Source organism: Dermacentor variabilis, chromosome 9, assembly GCF_050947875.1.
Source record: "Dermacentor variabilis isolate Ectoservices chromosome 9, ASM5094787v1, whole genome shotgun sequence".
In the NCBI taxonomy this organism is placed as follows: Eukaryota; Metazoa; Arthropoda; class Arachnida; order Ixodida; family Ixodidae; genus Dermacentor; species Dermacentor variabilis.
The window spans coordinates 111,028,353-111,048,292 of NC_134576.1; the positions used below are offsets into that span (position 1 = coordinate 111,028,353).

Consider the following 19,940-nt stretch of genomic DNA (forward strand, 5'->3'; position numbering starts at 1 on the left):
AATGTGCACGTATAGAAGTTACGCGGCGCGAATTTCGCATCGCGACTCTTCTCGCGCGCTAGGACACGTTTATAGGACATTGTTCCACTGCATGCAAGCAAGCGCTGGCGTGGCTCAGTCGTAGAGTACCTGACTTCCATGCAGCGGGCGCGGGTTTGACCATGGCAGGAACTGCTTTTTTTCCTCATTCCTGGAAATAAATGCTACGGACACCGGACGATGGACACCGGTGGCGGAGGTGGCAGCAGGCACCATCGCCAAGTGAAGCGGCTGTTAGAATTAGGCCAGAATAACAGCTTGCGCTGTAAAACAGCCACAGGAAGAATGGTAAACAATGTATACGTGTCAATATCTCAGCAGGTCTAGCGGGAACGTGTCGCTCGACTTTGGCTATCACTTTTCACTGCGTTTCGCCAATCGAATCGAATTCTGGGATTTTACGTGCCGAAAGCACGATTTGATTATGAGGTCCGCCGTAGTGGGGGACTCTGTGTTAATTTTGACCGCTAGAGGATATTTAACGTGCCCCCAATGCACAGGACACGGGCATGTTTCACATCCCGCCCCCGTCGAAATGGAGCCGCCGCGGACGAGATTTGATCCCGCGACCTCGTGCTTAGGAGGGCAACACCGTAGCCGCTAAGCCAGCGTGGTGGGTTGCATTTTGGCGAATTTTATGACTACCTGCGTGTTACGCTAGTAATGACACTCATTTGGCTCACTGAGGCGAATTTGCGATCTCTTGGAGACTGTTATGGAGTAGACAGTTGACTACTGGTGGGTGTCTTGCTTTAATAATGTGCTCAAGTTCGTTAGCAGGGGAGGCAAAAGAGCAAACTGTGCCCGGCGGCTGCTCTTATGGAATAATAATAATAATAATAATAATAATAATAATAATAATAATAATAATAATAATAATAATAATAATAATAATAATAATAATAATAATAATAATAATAATAATAATAATAATAATAATAATGCCTTTATTTTCCATCCCATGGATGTGGGAGGGGGAGAGAAAAAGCTAGATATCCAGCTTGACGGGCTCTCGCCTCCCCGATACAAATACATGATGTTTAAAAAAAGAAGGGCAAACTTACAAGCACATGAATACAGACAAAAAGGAATATCACAATGCACAAACAAATGACAATTTTTACACAAATGTAGAATTCCAAGGGCCCTATAACGTAAAACTATTCCAACATGTTTCTATTCCAATCTCCTGACGTCAAATTTGCGTAACCACCAACGCAAGCCCCGGACGGTCACCCGCAAGGTTGTCTGTACAGACCAATCAAACGCTCTCCTCGTTCATAGGAGGTCACTTTTGTTTGCTTGAAAAGCGAATAACATTGCCTACACTGAGTGGCTTGTCGTATCTAATTGGCTGACAAGAGGCGAGGAGCCCGTTCAAGTGGAGAGGGATTCGATGGGGCCCAGCCACTGCGCTGAAAGTCGATAACCGGATGAAGAGGGTGGTGCCGGCGTCTACGATTGGTCGGCTTTCCCTTACTTAGCTTGCGGTGGCTGGTCGAAAATCGCAGCGGCATGCAACGGAAGCTCAAGAATGACGCTTAAACCGGCCCTCAGCATAGAAGAGTTGGCAGAATGATGGGGTAAACGTAACGAAAGTGCTCGAAAACGTTACACGGCCACGCAAGAAGCTTTATTATACGCAAATACACCTATGCTCTTCGGCAGGTGCGAGTAGCCAGCGTCTGAGCGATCGGCGGCAGCCATCTTTTATTCCTTTCGGAACGGGGCAGCCTGCGGCTATTCCGAAGGAAATTAAGTTTTGTTCGGCATATTAATGCACCTTTATCGCGTACACGTCACTTTGACGCGGTGAGTTCTTGCGGTTTTGTGACGTCGCGTGACAGGCAGGCGAAGTGGGTGCAGACCGAAAAGGTTTTACCAATAGCCGAGGGCTAATGACGAAAAGGGGTCGAATCAGAAATAGCTGTTTTTCTTTTTTCTGTCAAATCATACATAATCAGTGTGTACACATCATATCAGATGGGGAGGTATCGCGGTTTTCGTGACGTCGCGTGACAGACAGGTGAAGTGGGTGTGGTCGAAAAAAGTTTTTGACCAATCGTGGAGGGCTGATAGCAGAATTGGAATAGAAAAGTTTGGAATAGCTTTACGTTATAGCGCCCCAAGAAACAAAGCGATGTGCGTAATATTATGTCGTACATTTCAAACAGAAAGTGCCGTCCTTTCGCGTATAACTGAAACAAAATGACGCAAATCTTTTGGTCGGGTGCGTTGGAGATTTAAATTGTAATGTTGGCACAGGTTTAAGAGATATGGAAGAGTGTTTCTGAGCATACGTTGTCCGTAACCTGTTGTGAATGAATGTATGTACCAAATATCGGTGTTTCTGGTTGCGTACTTGAAATTTCTTTATGCAGGGATGCCAGTTTTGCAATGAACGAGACGTTGTTTTTGACCTCGGTAATGTGTTTAGAGATTAGGCCGTATGCGTACAGATCATGAATCGCCATTATGTTGTCTTTCATAAAGAGCTGTTTATATGGGTGGTCATATGCTACATTGTATAATATTCTGAGCATTCTTTTCTGCTGAACGTGTAATTTTCGTAGATTCGTGAGGGATGTTTCCCCCTGGCCAAATGACAATAATATAGATGGGAACAGAACAATGAATTGTGAAGTAGCAATTTCACATTTATAGGGAGGAGGTGCTTATGGAGCGTAAATCGATCCAATGACACGTGACAGTTTAGATGCTACGGAATTTCCAAATGCTATCGCGGTAAACTACACAGCTTAGCCACGAGTGATTTCCGTAAAGGTAAAATGAAGGTCGCCAAAAATAAAAGAAATATTATGCACATCTGCTCCAAGACGTGTAGTGAGCTAGATGCTAAAGCCACATATGTTTTTTTTTCATGCTAGTCGTGTATTGGAATTTAGTGTCATGGCTTACGCCGCCTACTTCTTAACACTAGATATGAAACAGAGGCCGGCTCGGCTTTAAATAAAAAGGTCGAAACGCGTTGATGCATAGGCCACAGGAAGTTCAAGAAATGTACAGCATACTACACAGCATGTTTGCGAACCGGCTAAGGATCTGAAATGTCTGTGATCGCGCCGCCATACTTTATCTTTGTTTGATGTTGGTGCAGTGGTTGGTTTGGACGTCATCCCACGACACGCTTCCGCGTTGTTGGGGCAAATTTTTCTTTCCTCCTTTCTTCTCTTTTTTTTTATCAAAGGCAGTTTCACTTGAACTTATAACTCCAGTCTGTTTGCTTTCTTTTTGTGTGTGTGAACATGTCATATAAAACGGCTCGAGAAGCTGCGTCTGACGCCTTATTCTGTGAGCTGGTTGGTGCTTGTATATGGTTGTGCCATTTTCGCCGAGTTTCTTGAATTTCGACCCACCGTATACACCCATTTATTGGCCAGCTTTTTGCGCAACGATTTGGTCAGCATAGTCCTGCACGTCTTTTTATTTTTTATGCCGTCGTAGTTCCGCCAGGCCACGATGATTATTTGTGTTGTTCCCTGCCGATATAGCTGTGGCCCGTTTTCGTTGTGTGCCAGAACAACCTCACTATATTGGCTGCAATCTTCGATACTTTGGCAATATCGTAAATATAACCGCTCCTAATTGAATGCTTTCTTGTCACTGATAAGGTGCATCTGAGCAGTTGCATCTAGGTGCATCTAGAAAAAAAAATTCATATAAATGCATCCAAATGCAAATGCATCTAGATGCAAAAAAAAGAAAGATGCATCTAGGCGCTGTGCCTCTTGCAGGGCCCAACGCCGCAAAGCTATGAAAGTTTGTGGCCATCGCGGGAGAAGAAGCTTTTTACCATGTAGTCTGAGCTAGCACAGCTTAAAACCACGTTGCGGCAATTTGGCTTTGGTGCAATGACACTTCGTGAACATGGTGATTTTAGCATGGCGTGGGGGTACAAGAATGAATTACTTTTCTAATCATCTTATGCAAATTTATTTGTGCTCGGGTATACACTGCCATGACGTACATGGAAAGATCTATAAGGCCTGGAAATCGGAGCCCATACACCGTTTATTCAGTGTTAGCGAGCTAGAACATAATCGAATATTGAATAAAAAATGAAGTAATGTTCTTATTCCTTGCTTTTCAGAGTTCATAACCACGTTTACATGGCGTTGGGCTGCAGACATGCGTTCTTCGTGTCATCGGTAAGAATGTATTTCGTATTTCGTCGAGTATCCTTAATATATATATATATATATATATATATATATATATATATATATATATATATATATATATATATATATATATATATATATATATATATATATATATATATATATATATATAAATTAGGTAATTAAGAAATTATTACATTCCTACGCACTCAAAATGTATGCGGCACAGCTTAAAGCTCTGGCCATATCGGTGAAAACCACTTCAATATCATCGGTTTTGGAGAATCGTCAATAGGCTTGTGTGCTTGATGAGACTTACAAGAGCTGCAGTAACATTGTCAGGCCGCATCTAAGGATACGCCGCACCTAAGGATTCACGGCAAGAAACACTCACTGCCATCCATGCCAACAGATATATCTGAGCAGCAGTAAAACATGTTTAGTATGCTGTTCCTTCAACGCGCTGTACAAACAAACACATTTCTTTACGCTTTCAAGTTCCTAATTTTTGTTTTTAACGTAATTTGGCAGCGTGCGTTTGAGAATTTCGGAGTCATGATGGCTATATTGCTCCGTAAGTTGTCCCCTAAACTAGTGAACGATATTCCTTTTATCCCGACAGCGACATGCCTGGAAGACTTGTATGGGATGGTAAAAGGTATGAGCAGAAACATTAAGCTTTTATTTTTAATCCACGTTTCTGATTGGAATGCCCATATTATTTATCTAGTGGTCATCGTCAAGAACAATAGGAAGTATGAAGCTAAGAAGCTGAAAATTAAAATCAACTGTCTACCGCTATCTTGTTGAGATTGTCTTTTTGCTTTTTAACGCTTAAGTTGCATACAATTTGCTATCGACAATTCATGCTATAGTTCTGATTGGCATTTTTCAGAACCTCGTATTGTTGTTAACGAATAAAATATTTTTTTGGCGTAAGTCATAAAGAAAATAACAGATGTGAAAATTCACAAAGACCCTTTTACTGCGACATGCTGAATTACAATCCATTGGAACGAACTTCGAAATGCTACAGGAATATACAATAACATTTAACTGTCAGCAACCAATCAACATTTTGTGGTAGTTATGACCGACAACCCGAGATTGTTGTTTGAAGTTAACGGCTACAGCAGCACTTAGTCAAGGCAATTAGCATATTCCAGGCAATAGTTTTTATAATCGAGAATACTGAAGTCAGTCCGCAAACCAAAACAAGAAAAGAACGAGGCCGTAGGAGTGATCATTACACCGAATAACTCTTAAGCTGTTCGGTGAGAATACATTCTTATATTCGTCTTTGTATTTCAGGTGCTCTTACATATGGCTAACGAAGGCAAGTAGATATAACCATACTGCACTAAGCTTCATTATGAACTCCCTGACCATCTTATTACCATATCGTAGAAACCTGTTCCTATTCGCACGATTGCTTGAGCACTGTCATGACTTGCTTGCTGACCACAAATTGATGTTACCACTTCTTCCAATAATTTTCATAAGAACTTTCATATTTCATATTTCATTTCACATGTGACAATTTAACGATCCGCCACAACCGGGCTTTTACGTTTTGCTGCCAAGCCATTCATAACGGCTTTATATTTATCTGCGACGTTCAATTACGGAATTTATTGAAGTGAAGCAAGTGGCGTTGCCTAGAGTTGGGAAAACTTTGTCGTTGATCAACCTTTGTAGCATCTGAGCCGAACATATGTTTTCAGACATTTTTTTCGAAATGTGAACTTAAAGGTCTGCGTTTCAACATTCTCGCTCAGAAAATGTTATTCCCAGCTTAAAGGTGAACAGTGTATCTATCTGAAGAAACAAGGCTCACAGTAATCTACTTATGATGGATCCATAAAGTTCGCCTGAAACTAGTTGAAAAGATGTTGAATAAATACTTCGACGTGCTTTTACAAGCGCGTGATCGAGACAAAGCGAATATCACTGGTTCTCGCGCGGAAATACTGCTGCTTAGTCATAACATTTGTTGATGGTCGTCGGTTTAATTATATCAATCTGTGTTTAAGCACAAGCGTTAGAGTGACAATCAGGATGCCGGAAGCGAAGACAAAGCGCAAAAGGATGACCCAAAAGGGGTTATGAAGACCGCCGAGATCTTCACGCAACAGTTACTGTGATTGATCTCCTCATCGGCGGAGCCAATATAGACGCGGGAATAACAGGACCCTGATTTGAGCAGGGATGTAACACAAATCACAATGGCATCGGAATTTGACCTTATATACCTTACAAGGCACAGCTTTTCTTTTATATATTATATAAGTTTCTTTATATATATTTATAAATACTGCGGTCTCATACAAGGTCTTAGCAGTGTGGTACACGAGCAAGTACAGAAAACATAGAAAATACAAAAAAGAGGGAACTGCACTCAAAAGTTACTTCACACAAGCGCTTAAAATACAAAAGCAAAAAACAATGAAATCAAGCAAGGTTGGTTCAGCGATTTTCAAATCACACGGTCAAACAGTGATATCACGAACAATCTCAACAAGCACAAAAGGATTTTCATTAGAGATATAACTCGAAAAGTGATAACGTCCTGTGTTACAATTTTATCGGCCAGCATATTACAGTCTACTACAGTTCTAGGAAAAAAGGAATACTTGAAGCAGTTGACACGTGTAGTAACTGGAGTTCAACGCCACATAAATGCAGGATGAAATCGAAAGCAATGAAATGCGATCTAATGTGTTACAAAACAGTTCGCGCTCGTCAACAGCAAATTATAAGACGGCTATGCATCGTATTTAAGGATATAAAGCTGAATCAGTGTGTGTCGGCCCGGTATTGCACTTACTCTGATATTAGTTTATGGATTTTCGAATTATGTCCTTCACAGCTGCAACTGCGAATGGTGGTGGTTTCACGTCGTTGTGCTCAGGGCGTTGGATGTTACGATACGCTCTGCGTTCAGACGTGAAGAGGGAGTGAGAGAAGTCCTGAAGATATGTAAAAGCAGGCCACTCGCTACCCCTATTCAAGACCTTGCTGTGATTTATGTACTTGCGTGCCGTTCTTACCGTGGCAGCGGATTTGCAGCGTTTCATGTAGTTGCATAGCGCCCGCCTGCTCCGCCACTAGAAGTCATGTGAAAACAGATTTACCTTTCGTTTGAAATAGAAAGAGACAAGTACATATAGTTATCTTAGAAAATTGGCGAGCAAGATTATTTTTGCATTTGTAATTGCTTTAAACATTTAAGGAACATTTAACGAACATTTTAGCCGCTACAAATGATGTTTCTTACGTGTAGCGCATATCTAGGAACACAATGGAAACATGTCTGAAGTATCATCTGCTTTCCGGGTGGGAAAACGTGCATTTTCTTCTCACGTATTGGTTGGCATTTTGCGGCCCGATATTTCGGTTGTATTAGCTTGTCCGAAAAGATGGCACTGTTTAAGAAAAAAAGGAAAAGATGTTGCGGGCTCTTTCGGAATGCTTGGGTCAAAGAAAGACCCATTCGTATCAGAAAGTTGGACTACTTTTTTCACGAATAGTTGGACTACTGTTTCATCGTCTTCAGGACGAACTTGTGTTATTTGAAAACCCTAAAGGGCAGCTAAGCTGCAGTGCATCGGCAGAAACAGTTTTGCATAATTTAGGTGAACAATTACCATAAAATATGTTCTAGGTTAAGCGCCTTGAGTTTACATTAGTGATATAAGCCAACGACTTCGGATGAAAGTTCATTTGACCTAGCCGCAGGAGTGGTACAAGTTCGCTCAAGGGAAATTTCGTCCTATCGGAGTGTGTGAACTGTAACTACACACCACAAAGGAAACCTCAAAATTATTCTCTCCACAACCTCTGCAGACACTTTACATGTCTTACCCTGTGAAGAGGCTAACGTGGTGCGATTATCTGCTGGCCACTTACCTTTTTGAACGGGCCCTTCCGGTGTGCGGGATTTGCCCAGTGAATAGAGATGTAACTGTGGCAACAGCTTGCGCTGCTCAATCAGCTCGACACCTAGAAGCTGATGCCTCAATTGAAATGAACGTAACGCACCCAGCTCGAAGGCCCGGACGTATGACACTGCCTGTGCCCGTTGAGTGCACGGTTATGTCACGGAGTCCACATTGATGCATACTTTTGAACGGGAAGATATGAGGCGAGGAAATGCGATAATGACACCAGAGATGTAAGCTAGCACTAACAAAAATAAATTTCGTAAGCTCTAGTTCGCACCATTCTGCTTCGATCAACCGACGCTTCATTGAATACAGCACATGCTTTATTTCATGGGCCATTCATATCGATGCCAGGCTTATGACAGCTTTTTTAACGTATAATGAGTGCTGCCTCTCTCATGGCAGCACATCGTGCGTATTAGTAGTTCATCGGAATGATGTTTCGTCAAGGGGTGTTAAAATGAGGACTTCGCCAAAATTTTGCCTGAACTAAGCTTATTCACTGATTGTTTCTTTCACCTTTCTATATTTACCTCGTTCTGATTCTATCTCAACAGTGAACAATAAATTGATGAATAATTTAATATATCAGTTATGTTAATGAGTACAAAACTAGGGCACTTTCAATACATCATTATTATGGCTACGTAGTCGCCTTGTTTTTTTCCTTATTCATTTGGTATCATAGACTGTCTTGCGGGCTTTGCCTTGTTCCCAATCCGGCCTTAGCTTGGTTGTATGCCTGGATAACTATTAACGAGTGAGTAAATGAAGTAACGAATCAATCAATCAATCAATCAATCAATCAATCAATCAATCAATCAATCAATCAATCAATCAATCAATCAATCAATCAATCAATCAATCAATCAATCAAACATTTATTATAGTGTTCAGAAACACGTTTACCATTGTGCTGGTTCACCCAAGTGGTACGGTGTTCCGCTGCACCACGACACTCTTATTTCTGAAAAAGTAATGGTGGCTAGAGCTTAAGAAAAGCGTTCAATTTGTGTGCACGTACAATCATACTCATCGTCATCAATATGTTTTATTCCTAAATGTCTGCTCGACAACAGGCGTAGTAGTATGTAAACTTTGAACTCGTGTGCTTCCCCCTCGCCATCATGTGGCATGTGAGAGTCTATTGGCCAGTTTCCCGTTTCTGAATTCACGTACTACAGGATGTTCCACATCTGCCGCCAGAGCTGTGAGTCTAGGAAATGCTTTGAACCTAAGCAGTCAGTACACGAGATGCTTAGAGAGAATCAAGACCAGCGTGCGTGGTGGTACAACTGCATGCATGTAGAACGTTGTCGAACTCGGACGATTCGCTGGGCTTAAGCAAAGCTGTGACTATCACAGGGAGCTTAGAGTGACCAGTGTACGTCCATCATTCGGTCAACCATTACCCCACACAACACACTATTAGCTCAGCATGGGCCTCACTTACGCAGTAAATGGGTTATTGGTACCGCACAGTCATACATTTTTTTCCAGCTGCAAGCACAATTATGTTTCAGAGACCTTTTCAAGGCATTCGTAGTGTCACCTGAACACATAAGCCGGGGCAAGGTGTTCCTGAAATAAAAAAAATACATTTACTCTTTTTTTTCTTCCTCCAGTTCCATTCGCTGTAGCTGTCCACCGTTGGGTGTACCCACAGGAAGTGGTCGAACAGTACATCATGAAAATTAATAAGACACATAAAGGTCAAGTCATCAGCTGGGGACTGACTGAAAATTACACATATTGGAAGCGCCACAGTCCTCCAGGGAAGTAAGTGAATTTACCCTCGTCATAGCTTGGGGGTTGTGCCAGATTTGCCTTGATAATTGCGGTTCGCTAATGAAGTGCTGTCGTCAGTAATAGTGAACGTCTGAGTGAGTGAGCCTTTGAAGTTGCTTTTCTTGCGTTCCCTTCTAGATGGAAACAGACGCATGCGTCTTTGCCTCTAAGCGAAAAATTGGTTGAATAAATGTTTCACTTCGGAAGGACTGGGTACTTCGTCAATGAATGATGAATACTATGCAGTTTAACGTACCGAAGATAGCTATAGTAGATTGTGCGGTATGCCGCAGAGGAGGGTGCCGGACTAAGTATTGTGCACCAAAAGGAACGTAGGCGAGCCCTCGTGCATTACGCGCACCTCGGAAGGAGGGCGATCCGGCTCTAAAACGAACCAGTGAGCCAAAACGGTGGGTGAATGAATGAATGAATGCGTCAATCAGTAAGCTTAAATATGGGGTTTTAGGTGCCAAAACCGCTTTCTGATTATGAGGCACGCCGTAGTGGAGGACTCCGGAAATTTCTACCACCTGGGGTTCTTGCACCTAAATATAAGTACACGGGTGTTGTGAATCCCGCCCACGGCGGCCCATCGAAATGCGGCCGCCGTGGGCGGGATTCCATCCCGCGACCTTGTGCTCAGCAGCCCAGCGCCATAGCCACTGAGTAACCGCGGCGGGTAATCAATAAGTTTGATGTGTATTTTACTATAATATATCTATAAGCGGAGACACTAGATTAATATTTTCAGTCCTACTTTGTCCAAGGCGAGAATGGTGCTGTTTGTCATTGTTTTACTTAAGTGTTATTGCGTGCGCTGTGAAACAAATTGGTGCTTCTCCAGCCGGCCTATACCTACGTATTGCGAAGTGTTAGAAAGCGCAATGTTTTACCTAAAAATTAACGAGAGCTTCTGGTTATCTACAAATGAGGTTTCACAGTGCGCAAAATAAAACGCGGTTGTTATGATTGCTTTGCGCAGGCACCCTGTAAAAGCGAAAGTCGGCAGGTCAAAGTACTCTAAATGCAATGGGATAGATTCTTTGAAGCCACGAGAGACAGATTGCACTGGGTTCTTCCGGTGGCACATCAATGAAGGCATAAATAGTCCTTTCCGTCTGAGTGTAAACGCTGTCGTTCCTGTAACGTACGCTGGACTAAAGCCGAGGCCAATTGTGTTCAACATGAATGGGCTGACCAAAATGTCGGCAGATCAGAGGTGGGGATATCACACTGCTGGAGTAGACCGCAAGTTAGTTAAGGTAAGTGACTGATTTACTCACTGAAATCATTGTGCAGGTTGCCGCCCTCGTGCACTGTATATATTTCTCGCAACAACTTGTGCAACCGGAGCGTTGCTATCGGGCACAACTGCCCGCCATATTATGTCGAGGCTTCAGTAGTTCGCGATTAAAATACTATAATTATCAAGATGGCAGTGGCAATTTATTGCCAACGCGACTGCCCAGCCGCGGCCGTATTGATTCATAGCAATACGCTATAATTACGCTAGAGACGATGTCACTTATGCGACTTTTCGCATCTCTGTCATGATTAAGAATCCGGATTTTCGCCACTACGGTAGCAATGTCGCTCTTGGCAACGTGTTCATGTTTTATCGAACAGGCAAAGTGATTTGAACGGATGATCACTTTGTCATAATAATACAGTCATAGACGTTGGTGCACTGATAGCGCGCCAGCTCAACGTTAGGTCATGATAATAGAAAAGCCGCACCCTTGCATATATATATATATATATTGGTATGTGCGCGCAGTTACAATGCAATGCGAAAGTCAAAGTCAAAACAGCAGCGTGAACATATGTGACACAAACTTCAATGACACCACTACCTAACAACCAAAAGCACAAAAAAAGTGATCGAGCGGTTCCCTCGAAACCTTTTAATCGAACCTCGTTCTTTAGCGCACTGCTTCAACGTCCGCCGTCTCTGCACACGCGTACGGGCGCATGCATCTCACACGCACGCACTCGGACACGAACACAGGCCCCCACCTAACAAACTCCCTGCCAGGATCGGCACCACAGGCAAGAGTTACGTAACATGGGAGTGCGCCAGAAGACCTCATACTATTAATGCACCTTTGGTACTCACCTTACTAAGGGAGCCCCGGGAGGCCACCCTCGCTCTTTCTGACCTCGAGGCCCAGGAGGGCCTCCTGGATCAAGCTAAGCTGGTCGCGGTGGGCACTGGAGTCTTGGAATAGGGACCCGCCCTACACTGCTCCCTTCCCCTATTTTTTCACTCATCAATAAACGTTTATTCTTCCTCCTCCTCTTCCCTGCGCGCGCGCACACACACCTATAGAGGGAGGATAAATAAAGAAAGCAAATAAAATAAATATTCATACTTGACAACTCGTGTCGTGCTGTGTATCGCAAACCATACGTCGAGAGAAATTGCCCAACTGCACCATAGAGGATGACAAAGCTCCAGGCCTTCGATTTCATGTTTTTCTCGAGTATGTGCTCGGCATTTCAAGAACTTCTTCTGGCCAGGACCCCACCAACGACCCCTTTTCAGACGTCCTCGCGTCATCGCTTGATGCAATCGCTTAAATAATAAATAAGAAATCTACTTTTAATTGTCCTCAGCCGACAACAGAAACTAATGCTTTAATAATATTTCGCCGTTCTTAGCGCAATTCTCAGGTAGTCACGGGGCCACGAATTGTTAGATTTACGGTCAGTCCTGCTCAATTTGTACCGAGTATTATGCTCCAGTCTGTCCAATGGGGCTCATCGCCAGGAGGATGTCATGATTGGGCACGTTGAAAAGAAAAAAAGAAATAACAGCAAAACGAATGACAGTGATGATAGCTCGCCGCTCAAGGAAAGCCCCCGCGGAATATCGCAAACTGCAAGAAGCACTGAACTATGATGGTGACGTAACCATCGGAGCAAGCAAACTTTGAGTTATATCTAGGAAGTGTAGGTCTGCCTTTCTCCGGCCGCCGGCCGGACGGCAAAATTTCACACCTAACTATCCTTGCGTGATTTGAATGGGAAAGCATAATGACTGCTCAATTAATTGGTTACCTCGTCATACCTGACGTCACACATCGTCACATGTCCTTCACAGCTATACCTTAATCTACCTTGCTGTAACTTGTACAAACCTTAATCCCCCTTAAATCACTTTAACCCACCTTAATCCAGATCGCTCTAATGTGTACCAACGTTAATCCACCTCAGTAAACATTCTTATACTTTGTACTAACCTTAACCCACCTTAATCGACTTTAGCCTACACTAATCCACTTTAATTCTCCCTGGTTCACTTCACTTTAATTCACTTTACTTCGTCTTAAATCACCTTACTCCAGCATGTCCCGACTTTAATTTGGTGTTACTAGTGATGTCATACAGGATGCTGACGACGTCACTGGTGATGATTTTATCACCACTTGATGTGGACAACGCCGGATTTTCTGCCTCGTGGGACATATCCGGCTTTGGCATTAAAAGCAGCACGGTATTTTATTATGTTCTGCCTCGCCTAAGGCACTATTTTCGACACGTATGGCGGCTGTACAGCCACCATTGTTCGCCGTGCTGGCTCTCTTGCTGTCGAAACATCACATGTTTTGAAATTTGTGCTTGGAAAAGGAAGTTTCGCAAAATGCAATTTTGCGTTTTTATCAAGGTGACAAAAACTGACTTGGTGCTGCAGGCTTTTTCAAATAATAATGTTTTGTTTCTGGCTCTTGGTAGCTCTATTGTGGCATCGATTCAAACAGAAAGTGAACGGTAGCGTGCACAAGTCTCCGCAATTCATCTGCAATTTCGCGAATATGTGGTGGCAGTTCGAAATAGCCAGGCCGTTGATTTGCTGAAGGAATATCACGTGAGGTGGTGCGTAACAGAAAAGGCCGTTTCGTAAACATCGACTTGCGTTGTGTGACATTGCACTGGGCCGCCATTTCATAATTTTTCCGCCGTATTTTGGGGCGCGACGAGCCGCGCGAATCATGCTAATGAGCGACCATATGCAATGCCAGCCGACATGCATATCTGTCGCTGCATTTCCCCTGTTATTTGGCCCATGAAAATCTCTTGTTCACAATTCGTGCATCACTGTCGGGTGGCGTTGGCGTTTGTGTTTTGTTCAATAATTTCTTTTAAAAACACATTTATTTCGAATAGTATTTGTTCAACATCCCAAACCATCTGCGATGTTTTGCACGTTTCATTGCTACGTTCGTATGGTAATCGAGATTAATGACTTGCCATGTCACCAGGAGTTACGACAACAGCACACTTTTAATTTTTAATTTCTTAATGTTTATTGTTAAGAAGCAATATACACAAGGGGACGCCTTGAATTTTACTTACGTAGCGCGAGTTAGAAGCGAAGTGAATTAGAGATGGCAGCACCGGCGCTTGCGTAGTGCAATCAGACCAAAATTGATTTAGAAGAATGACTGAGGAATACGAAAGAATCTAAATGGGTTGCGAGTGTTCAGGAAAAAAAATGATTTGCAGTGCAGGGAAAGAACTAAGAAGCGTACCATCAAAGGATGTGACCGGTGCAGTAAGCAACATGGCAACAAAGAACGTTAAACGCAGAGTCAGAGAGGCTGAGATAGTCTCTTGGGTTGGCAGCAACGCGAAAGAAACCTGCTATCAATAACTACATAAGAGGAAAAAACAAAATTAGCGAAAGACAATTGATGACAACTCAAAAGGAAGCTTTCTTGAATTTTTGAAGTGAGTTCCGTATGCCTTAGAACGCGTTCTTAAAAAGCGAAGTACATCAAGGAAGAAGCGCGTTCTTGCTGCGGTAAAGCAGGGGGGAACGATTGAACATATTTTATTATAATATTAAGATACTCAGCTGTCGTTTTAGACTTCTCTGGCCTCCTTGAAGCCCTTGGGTTCAGGGATTGCAGGGGGAAGGTGAACATGCCTTCAATAGAGAATAGTAAAAGGCGACGGACAGGTTTGGTAGCAGTAATTTAGGGCGGCCACAAACACCAGAGGCGCGCAAAACCAAGGTTCCCAATGCTGGTTCAGAAGCTTTATTGCTGGGAATTCCTTGGATGCATTCTTTTTTGAAGGATATGTTGCGCATTAAGCAAAATAAGAACAAAAACTTGGTGGCGCAGCCAAACGCCCCATTTCAAAGGGGACGCTCGTAACCTCCATCCGTTCATCGGATACCTTTGGCGGGCAACGTTGTATAGTTCATCGGTGTCGGTGATATTCGATCGCTCCTCGACCAGCCGAGTCGGGCTACCTGAATCACTTGCGTTTGACGAGGTAGCGATAACGCGGCCCAGAACGTGCGCTGGTCGGCCGCGTATGCTGCCTCAAAGTAGAAGACACGCGCATAGACGCCAATATAACGTGACTCATTCCGTTTCTCGGCAGACACACATACTGGCTAATGAAGCAGACGACAGAAGCGAGAGACCCTTTCGATGGAATAATCACATGCTTTGGGCAAGATACTTTATTTTTACTGAGGAGAAAATCTGTGTTGCTTTATCAGGAGCCTCCATTTCAGTTTCTTAGACAAAAACGTCGAATGCACGCCATGTTACAAAAAAAAAAAAGAAACACAAATTGAGCCATCAGCGTCATTTTCCTGGCGTCGTGCCAAGTCACGCTTGAAGAAAATGACGGAATGTGGAGAACAGATCCTCTAGACTGCGTCCAGTTTGTTAACATAAGCTGGAAGGGTCTGTCCAGCTATCTACGGCGCAATCGGCTTCGGGAATGCACAGTTCAGTGTTTGCTTTTGGTTTGTCGGCGATGAACACGCGCCTCTGCTAATTTAAGACTGTAGCCGAGCACGTGCTCTTTGTCATTCTTACTTTTCACAGGCTAGATTTGTATCTCGACGAATAAAGTACTTTCAGATATCGACAACGGTGCCATATTTAGTCACCTTGTTTTGTCTCTCATATTTTCGCGGCATGACGCAGCTATTGTTTTACGGTCAAAAGTTGCGTGAGTAGTTTTGAAGGGCAACCTCTAGAACCTTTATTGCACGTAATACACGCCAACTTTGTGCTTGAAACAAATTTGTTAGCGTGAGCGAAAGCGTGGCAAAACCGGACTAGTTACCTTTGGGCTCTAAACTTACTCTAGTATAGTGATTTACTGTGAGCGTTCCACCTCCGTTTCTAAGGTGAAATGTACGTATTGCAACGCATGAGATCGTACAAACTACGAAAATGAGAATTTTTTACACTGCCTGCGAGCGTCTAAGGTAAAATTGCCGCTGTCCGTCATAGCGCGTCTTTACGTGTTCCGACACAATAGTGTGTTTTAGTTGAGCGTCTTGACGGTCCTCTCCTCTCCGAGTTGCCCCGCCAAGCCACAGTGGAGCGGCGGGTGATTTTCACGTTTTAGTTATGCGTTCAGCGTAGCGGAGTGGACCTTTCGTAGTTGTAGCGCCCTCTATCCAAATTGACGGTAATGAAGCAAAATAAAAACACTATATATATATATATATATATATATATATATATATATATATATATATATATATATATATATATATATATATATATATATCGCGATTTCTTTCTCTTTTTCTTTCTTTCTTATTTTGACCGGAGTGGCGTGGTTGTGCTGGTGCCATTTGCGCAGAAACATGCACGCAAGCGGCCACACACTGCCTTTCGACAACAGCTGCCGTGTTACCATTAGTTCATTTCGCACCTGTGCATTTTAGAACGTACGCGAGCGCCATCAATTACCTGGAATTTACAGTGAGAAACACATCAATAGCGGTCGGACTTAACGTAAATTTACATAGGGAGATCGTGATCGCCGCTGTTTGTGGTTTGAGTGTGGCTCCATTTTAGGGACCCAAGTGTACCCACTGAAGTGTGCCAAAAAGTTATATTTCTAACTCGCATTTTTTTTCTGCCCTGATTCTGGTTCTTGTGCACCATCACATTGTGACAATATGTTTTGTGTACTTGTGAGCAGGATTATAACGGATCACACGTTCTTGCCTTTATCCTTAGGTTTGCCAGTTCAGTGCGAGGATTAACTTCGATGGTGATATTGTGTACGCCCTGTCAAACCCAGACGACGGCAACTTCAAGTGGGTTCTTGTCAATATCACTGAGCTCGCACATACTGACAGAAGTCTGAAGGTAAGACGGGGGAAGCTGAGATATGTTGCTAAAGGCATATATACGGAGAACATATTCTGCAACGGCAACGAGAAAAAAAGCAGAGTAAAGCCCGAAACATTGCATTCGTGACTGAAATAGGACATTATTGTTAATATATATAAGGCGGATGTACTATACGGGACAACGTAGTTGTTAACGCTATGACGCATACGGAATAAATACATGTACGACTCGTTCATCGCAGTTTCGTGTGATCAATTCATTTGTTTTCGTTTGCGTTGTTTTGAAACATATACAAAATAACAAAAATCGTCTGAACCACCACGGAACACAATGTTGTTGAATCTACAATTCAACATTCTTAACCGAAACCAGTTGCCCGCAACATATTACAGAGAGCTAAGAAAACACATACAGTTTGGGTTAGAATGGATTATGCAAACATGTGTTGCAGTGATCCTTTTCCTAGAAGTTTTTGATGCAGCTATTCACGCTACAACAACCACCATCAGGGTGCAAATGCCTTCGCAGAATATATTAGGTAGCTGCGCAGGAATTTTAGCACCTACACATAAAATACCGGGCAGAGATGTTGCGTCCGGATCTGTTTGTTGGCGTTGAGTCCTCAAAAACGTGGTACGTACTGACGAGCGCCACTGGTCATGGTTAAAACCCCTTAAACTTCGTAAAGCAGTGACACGTTTTGAATAATGCCGCCTCCTCCTCGCGCGCTCTGGTCGAGGCCGACGCAGCGTCGCTATTGGCCTAATAGCATCACGCGGGCCTTCGCGCCGGCTTCGTTTGTTTAGAGTCCTCCTTCAACGCCATTTTCGCTGGAGCGGTGTAGGCGGCGTAGCGTCGAAGAGGGAGCGTGAAAGAGAGGAGAAACGAGGATGAGTGAAGGCGGAGGAGGAGAGTGTCGCTACTTTTCGAAGTTTGAGGGACTTTAGTTACAGTGAGAGAAATTAGATAAGACTGTAAAGAAAGGCAAGTATTTCACAACAAACAAATAGAAGGGAGACCGCGCACTTGAATATCGTAAAATTGTGGTCGGGATGATCCGCAAATGCACAGAACGGGCCGATGCCGAATGCAGTTTAGCCATAAGTGCTGACTTGATGGACCGATCCTGGTACCAGCTTGCGAAATGTGGTTCCTCACGGGTTTTAACGTGGTTTGTAACGCGCCCGGATCTTGGAGCTGATACAACGTCCGAGCGCCGCTGATCCTCGAAGCAATAATCAATAAGCCTCTTAGATTATCGGTTCCTGGCAGTCTCGGACTGCCCGATGTGGTGCTCTCAGCCGATGACGGTTACGTATCCAGCTTGCCGGGCAGTCCTGGGCAGTCTGGAATGACAAATCGAAGAGGCCCGATAGGCGATGTCTCAAAACCTGGCGGTCACTGCGTATGGCCAGCTCCGAAAGTACTTCTGTCGCATGCAGCATGCAGAAGCATAGCCTTCGAGATTAGTTTTTGTTGCCACATGGTAGCATATCTCAGTTGGTGTGCCGGGGATCTCTCGAATGACGTTGACGATCACCCTGCGGTGAATCAATTTTTCTGTGTTGACTTTTCTACCTAGAGTTGGTCCACCAATAAAATTATAGGAGTACCATTTGTCATAAGTTCGCGGTGAAATGTATAATTCTCTGCAGCGCCGACACAGCGGTCGCGTTCCCAGCTTATAGGTTCTATTCTAGACACGCATGGCGACTGCACGGCCGCCATTATCCGCCATGTTGGCTCTCTGATTCCCTGACGACAGGTCAGATGTTTCGAAATTTGTGCCGGGAAACGTAAGTTTAGCAAAATGCAGTGATGCGTTTTCATCAAAATGATGGCGCGTGACGCGGAGCTGCATATTTTATCGACTAATATACTTTTCATGTCCTTTGCAGCTATATTGTGACTCTTGCGCCTTAAAAAGAAAGTGAACGGTAGCGTGCAGAAGCCCGTGCAGTGCAGATGCAATTTCGCGATTATGGGGGTGGTGGTCCAAGATAGTTGTCATGCCAGTTTGCTGATTGGCTGAAGGAATATTTCGCGAGGAGCGTCACAGCGTAAGGCCGTTTCGTAAGCACCAATTTCACGTGGCGTGACGTCGCGCTGGGCAGCCATTGCGGAGATTTTTCGCCATAATTTGTGGTGCAACGAGGCGCACGAGTTATGCTAATGAGCGGTTATGTGCAATCTGCGCACGAGAGGCATGCGTATCGCCGCATTTCCTCCGTCGTTTTGGGGGCCATTAAAATATATTGCTCATAGTGCTTGCCCAGAGCCTTTGCATCGCTCTCCGGTGATGTTGGCATTTGTCTTTCGGGCCATCATTTCTTTTAAACTGGATCATTTGAAGCAATATTGGTTAAACATTACAAACCTTCTGAGACCTCTTGAACGTTTCAGGCTGCGTTCGTAATGTAAGCAAGATTAATTACTTTTCACGTCATCAGAGATTATGACGATGGCTGCTTTTTAATTTATAATATGTACACAAGGCAGCGGGGTGAGTCTCCTCACGCGGGGTGAGTAAGCGGCGAAGTGGACAAGAGATGGCATGCCGGCGCTTGCCTCGCGGATACCTGTGGCGCAGGTATCAGATACCACAGGTATCCGCAAACGGATACCTGTGGCGTGCGCAAAGCTATGGGGATGTTCGCCCACTTCTCGATCGGCCGAGTCGAGCTGAGTGTGAAAGGTGTGTCTTGGCATTTTGGAGGTGTACATAAAAAAGAAAAATTTGGCAGGTGTTACACTGTTTTAACACAAGAAGGTGAAAGCCCGCTGCAGACTTGGTAATAAATACGTGAAGTTGTACAATTGGTGTCGTTGTCGTTCGGCTTTTTCCCGCTCTCGCACGCGTCGCTGTTCCGGTTGTCGCTTCCGGAGTTCGGGATCTGCCTGTCTTC

The 19,940-nt window shown here is 43.8% G+C and overlaps 2 long non-coding RNA genes across 2 annotated transcripts; both read left to right on the forward strand.

The window, feature by feature from the left end:
• The first annotated feature begins 3,355 nt into the window (after nucleotides 1-3,355).
• LOC142558131 (uncharacterized) lies at nucleotides 3,356-5,596 on the forward strand. The gene is made up of 3 exons (XR_012822960.1): nucleotides 3,356-3,459; nucleotides 4,151-4,208; nucleotides 5,493-5,596. It is a non-coding gene; the product is annotated as an uncharacterized LOC142558131 (long non-coding RNA).
• A 4,158-nt stretch (nucleotides 5,597-9,754) lies between these two features.
• LOC142558132 (uncharacterized) lies at nucleotides 9,755-17,261 on the forward strand. The gene is made up of 3 exons (XR_012822961.1): nucleotides 9,755-9,904; nucleotides 10,896-11,175; nucleotides 16,918-17,261. It is a non-coding gene; the product is annotated as an uncharacterized LOC142558132 (long non-coding RNA).
• Nucleotides 17,262-19,940: the final 2,679 nt, after the last annotated feature.